The following is an 8,170-nucleotide window of genomic DNA, read 5'->3' as shown; positions in this document are numbered from 1 at the left end:
CTCGAGGATCGGGGCTCAGAAATAGTGTATTAGGTAACCAAATACCATACTTAAATTAGTGGGGCTGTGTAGAACATATTCTTGTGATTAAATTTTTGGGGGGTTCACTATTTCAGCTATTTCAAATAATCCAAACTGTTCTAAAGCATTCTAATTGGGTTGATCTAAAATTATGTCACATTTTCTCATTAATATGCATAAGGTCCAGACTGTCGTACAAACTAACAGAGTAGCGACACACGCGTACAAATCATTTTGGAAAAGAACGATGTCCCATGCGTGAAATTTCAACATGGTTCAATCAACAAACACACTTTGGAACAGTTTAGCAGTTTTAGTGCGTTTCCATATCAATCGACCATCTTGAGACTGAGAGGCGCCACGGGCGAGGGAGGGGGCTTGTGGGCAGCAGAGGGAGGAAGAGCAGAGGGAGGAAGAGCAAGGGGAGGGGCTTTTTGGAATGCTGGGAGTATAATGGCGACTGCAAGTAGGAGGAGCTACACACACAGGGGGAAAATCCACGGCGTTTGGCCGTATCTGTCTGTGTTGTCCAGAAATTTCTGTAAAATAAAATCCTTCGAAGGAACTGTTCACCGATCTCAAGTCTGATTCTGAAAATCAAGATTACGAACACGCGGAAAACAAGGATCGTTTTCCAACAAAACGTAAAATTTATTGTATGATCATAGCTGGCACTCCGGTGCGGTCTAGCTAGCTGTTAATCTCATTTTGGTCCCTAATTTTCACAAAAACGAAACATATTGAAGTCACGATTTTCATATGAAGATGTGAAGCCTACCTTTGAGCCGTTACTTTCTGTCGAGAATGTACAGTAGGCCTATTTCCTTTTTACCTGGGCCATTGTGTTGTCATAGTTGAGTTGAGGCACCCCCTGCACTTCAAAAACTTATGTCTTCAAAAACTACTACAGTAATTTCTGGACTATAAAGTGCACCTGACTATAAGCCGCTCTTGCTAAATTTGAGGGATACCGCACCGGGTTCTCTCTACTTTATTTTCCATAATGAGGGCACAAATTGTGTCTCTCTCTCATTCTGTCTCTCCTACTGTATTTGGGCTCACTTGGTTTGTTTTGCTCTGCCTGACGCTCTTGTGCTTCCTTTATAGTGCGCCCCATTGTGATCTGATAGATAAGCCGCACCTTTGTATTAGCTGCAGGGTCAAATGCAAGTGAAAAAAGTAGCGGCTTATAGTCCAGAAATTACTGTAGTACTTGAAGTGAGATCTCCAATAGGGTTCTATGGCGCTGATACTTAATATTAATGTTCACATCTAATCAGCAGTGGCCTTTGTAGGCTGAGAAAGCAGACGATAAACATACCTGCACACAAACACTGCAGTCGCTCATATTGGATCTGGATTTTCAGCTGCTGGCCCATTTCCACAGATGAAATGTAGAGAGCACATATAGTTGTCTTCGGTGACATTTTTCTCATAAATCCCAGCAGTTTACATGCTCAAACCCAGAGTAAACATTCCCTTGGAAACTCCCGTCATTCGGTCACATAGCGGCAGACACCACAGCAGCAGAGGTTTGTTGTAACCATAATACGTCTGTTAAGGATATTTAAGGTGAAATAGCGAGTCAGTTCACAAGTTTATGCTTGTACAAATACACTCCCCTGCCCGTGTTCTGACCACCGCACATGGGCAGTGCGCTGTTCTAAAAATAGTAGTTTGGGCGTAATTGTGAACAGCCCTATTATCCTGATTGATTAGGAACAGCTGTTTAAGTCAACTCAAATTCACAGGTGAAAAACAGCAGTTCTCCGCCTCAAGTTTGACTGGGGACAGTCATGGTCCAGGCCACAGGAGCACACTGCGGGTCTACATTTGTGCACTGTGGCTGCTCTCTCAAGTGTGGAAAAAGCAATAAGGACACGTCAAAATGTTTTCAAGTTCTACAACTTCCAGTGGCTACTGTGCAAAGTATTATTTAAACAAAAAACAGCAAGACATTCTGCACTGTGGAAAATTTCAAAGGACATGCCCGTAAGCCAAAAGTGACACCCGTGCTGGCCAGGAGGATCGTGAGAGAGGTGAAAAAGAATTCAAGGATCGCCACCAAGGCTATCTTGGTGAATGTATATTTGCTGATGGCAATGTCTCAAGGCAGACTATCCAACAGACACTGCACACTGCTGGGTTCCAGGGTCACGGACAAGAGAAGACACAACTTCTCCAGAAAAAGCACTTAAAAGGTCGCTTGGCCTTTGCAAAAAAAAAAGTTCATCTGGACAAAGTTTAATATTTCTGGTCTTGATGAAAAGGGGTAAACGAATGAAATGAAAAGGGGCAAACCTTCAACCCAAAAAACACCATCCCCTTTGTCAAACATAGTGGTGGGAACCTTATACTTTGTGAGTGTTCTTCAGCCCCTCAACCAAGGTACCTAATCACAGTAAATGGCACCATGAAAAATATAAATAAGGCAGATGCTCAAGATTTCCCAAAACAACATTGGGCAGTCTGTGGTGAAATTTGGTCTTGAGCACCAGTGGACAGTTTAGCATAACAGAATCTGTCAGGTTTACCTGTTAGACATTTATTAAACACTACACAAAAAGGAGAGAAAACACTCAGTTTTTGTTAGAAAGCTCGCGAGGAGAGAGGAGAGGAACTGCCTCCATACAATTCACCACTGCACTCTCTAAAGAACCTCTCCTCATCATTTTATTCAAGTCCACGCTCCTAGTTACATGGGTGTTCCAACTCTAGGGCGTCGGGGTACAAGGCATAGTTGGAAGCTGGACACGGTGTACTTGTTTGCCTATGTGTTAGTGCCGAGTACACGTGTGGTCAAGTTTGCAATCATTTTTTAACAGACAACTGGCGCGTTTTAGCGGACTAGCTCAATCCATTCTGCTGGGTTAGATGTTTTTGTTCTTCTAGTCATCATGAGTCATCTGTTAATCAGCTGTTAGATGCGGCTGCCCTAATCTATGTAAATGTGAGTTTGGGAGCAGAGCAAAGCATTCTTCATTGCAGCAAATGTAAAGTGCTTATTCATGTGATAACTTATTGTACAATTTTCCCAACAAAATCCCAAAACACAGCCAAAGTGGTTAAGAAAAGGTTCTTGGACGAAAAAATTAAAGTTTTGCAGTGGCCCAGACAGCCCAGACTTGAGTTCAGTTGAGAATTTGTGGAGGGAACTGAAGATCAGGGTGATGACAAGAAAACTCTCCAACCTGAAAGATATTTTTTATTACTATATTTTTCATTCATTCTGTTTTGCACTCTTATGTCCGAGTGTCAGTAAATGCAACAGAGGTCTGGTGGAGTCGCGATGGAGGAGGTATGTGTTGGCTGACTGCTTGTGTTCATTGCTGCTACTGCTCGTCGCTCGTGAATTGCTCTTGTTTTCGGCGTCGGCTACGTCCAACAGTAGCCGTTTGTTCAAGATAAATACAAAATGTGACATTCCCAAACAACGTTTGCTGGCGGCATTCTTTCAAGATGTCACAATATGAAGAAATAGTGGTGTGGTTTTGTTTGATTGATGGCCAGTCTTATCTGCAACAGCCATCACAGCTTTACTGAAAATAATGTTAGGTAGGCCTACGCTGGCTTATACACGACGAATACGTCAATGTTGGCATTTTGTACAAGTGAAGCTGCAAGTTTCTGAGGATGCTGGCACACAAGACCACCATACGACATGTGAGGAGGGACATACTATGAACAATATTAGTGTCTGCAACTAAAGAGCCACTTGAAAACGCAACAACGGGAGCCACATATCATTTGGGCATCTAAAATGAGGTTGGATTTTGCTTTCCTTTTTTTTATTTTTTATTCTGCCGCAGACACCGTTCAAACAGGTGGCCCGTTGGAAGCGATATGTCAGCGCATCCGCCATATTAGATGCGGCAATTGTATTCGCCATTAAATCGGCAAATAATTAGAAGGGAGATTAGATAAGATTGAGTTAGAATGGGATAATATAAGGAATGTTCGATAGAATCGATACCACTTATTTTGAGACGATACTCAAATCTTCAATACACACAATACCGAGTGCCGATACCATTAGTACTTATGATACATAACATTTCCCCCAAAACAATTTTAATATGCCCTGTATATCCCAATTATAGCAAATTTCCTTAAAATTGTTTGAAATTAATTACACTTATTTTTTTCAATTTACTCATAAGTCATTTTGCATAGAGCACAAAATAAAATTAATTTCAAAAAATAGATAAATAAAAGTAAAGTTCCAATCAAAATATGTGGTTGTACAATTTCCTTTTAAAGAATACTGTAGGGTTGCAACTATCGAGTATTTAAGTATTCGAATGCTCGACTGAAAATTGGGTTCCTTTTTTATTTTAATTTAATTTTTTTTAATTTTAATTTTGTATGTGGGTGAGTGTGCGTGTGTATGTCTGTGGATCTGTGCGTGCGTGTGTGTACTCATTAGCTCACCTAAAACCTATTAAAAATCCCATACCGTTCACCTAAACCGAATACTTCAAAATCCAGCTAGAGTCGTGAGGTTGTCAGGAGACCCGAGGAAGGATCAAAGAAAAGAAAGGAAAGTGAAATCCATCACCGACCAGACATTACCTACTACCCACCGGGTTACCAACCAGAGTCTTTCACCAACCCCAGAAACATCTCAATTCCAACAAATTAGGGAGACCTCAAGAAACCAAAGGAGAGACTGAGGAAAGGAAGGAAGGATAGATGAAGCAGAGTGAGATCCACAAACATCAGCCTCCACCGATTCAACGACCAGAGGAAGAAGCAGATTGTGTTTGAATTTTGATAGATGCTGGTGTGGTGGATCTGGCATGCATGAAAACCTCCATCAAAGAGGGGAGCCGTCGACCCCGGCCAGGACAGAGCAAGCAGAATACCTCAGGGCCCCCCAGGCCACGGCAGCGCCAAGGGACAACCCCCGGGCCCCGCAGGGGCCACCGGCCGGAGAGCAATCCCAGGAGCCAGGAGCGCTCCCCATCCCAACACGGCCCGCGCCCCCAACCCAACGCAGCAGGACGGGGCACGGCAGGCCCGCCAGGCACCCCACCGGCCCACAGCCCCCGCTCCCCCCGCCATCCACCACAACCCAGCCCCAGCAGCCCCCAGGCCCCCAAACCCCCAGACACCCCCCCACCCAGCCACTCGTAAAACCAAGCCGCCACCCCCCCCCCCCCGACCCCATCCCCAACAACCGCCAGCCCCCCAGACCCCGACCCCCAAACCCTGGGGAACCCCGTACCCTGGCATCGGTGCCGGAGAGGGGCCGGACAACGGAGCGCAGAGGGCACCCGCACCCACCCCACCTCCTGCCGCGTGGAGGGACGGAACACCGGGGGAGATGGGGGCACCGGGGAATGGGCGGCACCCCCGAACCCCAGGCCCAGCGGGGAAAGGCCCCGGTTGTCACACCAGCGTTCTTAGTGAAAGCTAACCCTGTTACTGAACTCTACCCCTACACCGTGAATGTGGCCCCACCCAGTGTATATACAAGTGTGTGTGTGTGTGTGGTAGTGATGGCAAAATGAAGCTTCATGAAGCACTTGTGATTTTTTTTAAGTCCCCTAGATGGTGCTCTTGGTTTAAATATAAAGGCTAGTGCAATGGAAATGTATTAAATTTCCACTGCATCTTCCAACCAAGAGCACCATCTAGGGGACTTAAAAAAAATCACAAGTGCTTCATGAAGCTTCATTTTGCCATCACTAGTGTGTGGTGCATTAAAATTGGGAGCAGGTGAGATGGAGCAGAGGGAAATGATATCCCCCCACTCCGATCCACCTGCCTCCCAATCATATCAGTGAGTGTATGTGGTGCATTAAAAAAAATAGGGGGGGGGGCACTGTGGCGCGGCGGGGACACGGATGGGGGACCGCAGCACTGCTCAATACTGCGGTCTGCCCCAACCGATGGCACCCCACCCCGACACACCTGCCCCCCCAGTTGTGTGGTGCATTAAAATTGGAGGGGAGTTGTAGGGCGAAGACGGTGTCTCCACCCTACCCCACCCCCGCAAAGTGTGTTATGTGCCCTATGTGTCTATAAACAAAGTGTATTGTGCAAAACTAGTGCAGTGAGTTAAGAGGAGCGACCAGCGGGGCCCTTTCCAATCGGGCGGGGGCGGGAGGCTCACCCGCCCACCAGACCTGCACCCACCTCACCGGGATCCCGGCGGGCATATGTGACCAGCCCGGTAGGGCCATAGGGCTCGCCCCCCAGCTACTGGGGTACCAAGGTACCAGGAGGCCCACCGGAGCGGGGCAGGCACAACACCACCACCCACCCGCCCGGGCCCCGGAGCCCCGAGACCCGGGCCATGGATGGAGCCGCCGGCCCAAGGGAGGGGGAGGAAGGCGGACAGGGGAGGGGGAAGGAGATGATAAGAAGGGCAAGGGGCAACGGCAGGGCCGCAGAGAGAGGGGGACAGGAGAAGGAAGGGTGACGAGGGAGAAGGGACAGGGAGGCGGAGGACGGGCGGGGAGAGGTGAGGAGGGAGAGGCAGCAAGGGGGTGGAAGGAGGAGGGGAGAGGGAACCACGGGGCACCCCGGAGGCCCACAGGCCCCGAACCGCGTCGCCGGGCGCCGCCCCGGACACCAGGGAGAGCACCCCCCAAAAAACCCAGGGAACAGCCAAGACGCAGACGCCACCCAGCAGTCAACAGAGGGGCATTGGAGGTGAATCTTGAGGAGTTGGAGACTGTAAGGTGTCGTTTGATGTAGTCTGCTCGATCCTGCTGGCCGCAACTGGGTTCCTGACCAGAAAAACACAGCCATTAGTTGCAAATTGCCAAATACAGAAACAGCAATGTAAGTTATCGCAATGTGGTGGCTCTCGCTAACAGGCAGAATTAAGTAACCAGATTTAGGTTAAAATATTCTATATATGTAGACCATGTTTCTATAAATTTTGATATTTGGTTTTTATTTGAGGCAGATATTTTTTCCATTAAAATGTGATTTATGAGGAGGTTAGACTATTGGTCGATATTCAGAGTTTGTTTATTTTTCCAGTTAACAAGAATTGTTTTTTTTGCGATAGTAAGGGCTACAAGTGTAGATTGAAATTGTTTAAGTGGTAAGTCAGTTGTTGTTAGGTCACCTTTTTTTTTTTTTTTTTGAGTTCAGTATTGTTCATTCGATTTGACATCATCATTGCTCTCCTTTAAAAAAAAATAAAATAAATAAACAATTTTTTTATTTTATTTAATTTTTTAAATACATATATATATATATATATATACACACATATATATATATATATACACACATATATATATATATATATATATATATATATATATATATATACATTTTTTTGTATGTGGGTGAGTACGTGTATGTGCGTGTGTGTGTGCGTGCGAGCGTGTGTGTATTCATCAGTTCACCTAAGGCCCATTAAAAAAATCCCATACTAATAATATAATATAATAATAAATTGCCAAATGCAGAAACATCAATGTAAGTTATCACGATGTAGTGTATTTTAAATTACCTATAGGAAATGAGTAGTGTGGGTCCTGGCTTGCAGGGTTCCGTGAATTTTCTGTAATAGGTAGTAGTGTTGATTTTTTCCAGTTAATAGAATAATCTGATAAATGTGAGAATTTAGTTATTAAGTTAAATACTTCCCCTAAAGAATTAGCAGGCTTTTCTAAATAAAATAATATATCATCGGCATATAGATTAATTTTGTGTTCTGTTACCCCAGAGTGAATTCCTTGAACCCTTCTTTCCTGGCGTATAGCTAATGCAAGCGGCTCAATAAATATTGCAAATAATAAAGGGGCATCCCCGTCTTGTGCCTTTCTGTAGAGTAAAACTCTGAGATTTAATCCCATTTGTAGTAACTCTAGCTTTAGGAGAATCATATAATACTGACACCCAGTGAATAAATGACTTCCCAAAGCCAAATGTATTTAAAACAGCAAAGAGGAAGGACCAGTTAACTTTGTTGAAAGCTTTTTCTGCATCCAATGATATAATAACTGCCTTTTTATCATGCCGCTGTGACATGCTAATAAGGTTAAAGAGCCTCCTAATATTAGTAGAGTGACGATCTTTAATAAAGCCAGTTTGGTCGCTATGAATGATTGTCGAGATTACTGTTTCTAGTCTAGATGCGAAAGAGTGGGGTCTTTTTCTGGCTTTAATAAAAGTTTAATTG

At 44.8% G+C, this 8,170-nt stretch overlaps 1 long non-coding RNA gene across 1 annotated transcript in view; it reads left to right on the top strand.

Moving 5' to 3' along the window:
* The first annotated feature begins 519 nt into the window (after positions 1-519).
* Positions 520-8,170, top strand: part of LOC144043741 (uncharacterized) — a 23,349-nt gene continuing 15,698 nt past the window's right edge. Inside the window, exon 1 of the long non-coding RNA XR_013291153.1 lies at positions 520-665. This is a non-coding gene — a long non-coding RNA (uncharacterized LOC144043741). The remainder of the gene's footprint in view (positions 666-8,170) is intronic.

This window comes from Vanacampus margaritifer, chromosome 2 (genome assembly GCF_051991255.1).
Source record: "Vanacampus margaritifer isolate UIUO_Vmar chromosome 2, RoL_Vmar_1.0, whole genome shotgun sequence".
Taxonomy (NCBI): domain Eukaryota; kingdom Metazoa; phylum Chordata; class Actinopteri; order Syngnathiformes; family Syngnathidae; genus Vanacampus; species Vanacampus margaritifer.
The sequence above is the reverse complement of the archived record's forward strand: the minus strand, read 5'-3'. Positions and strand labels throughout refer to the sequence as shown.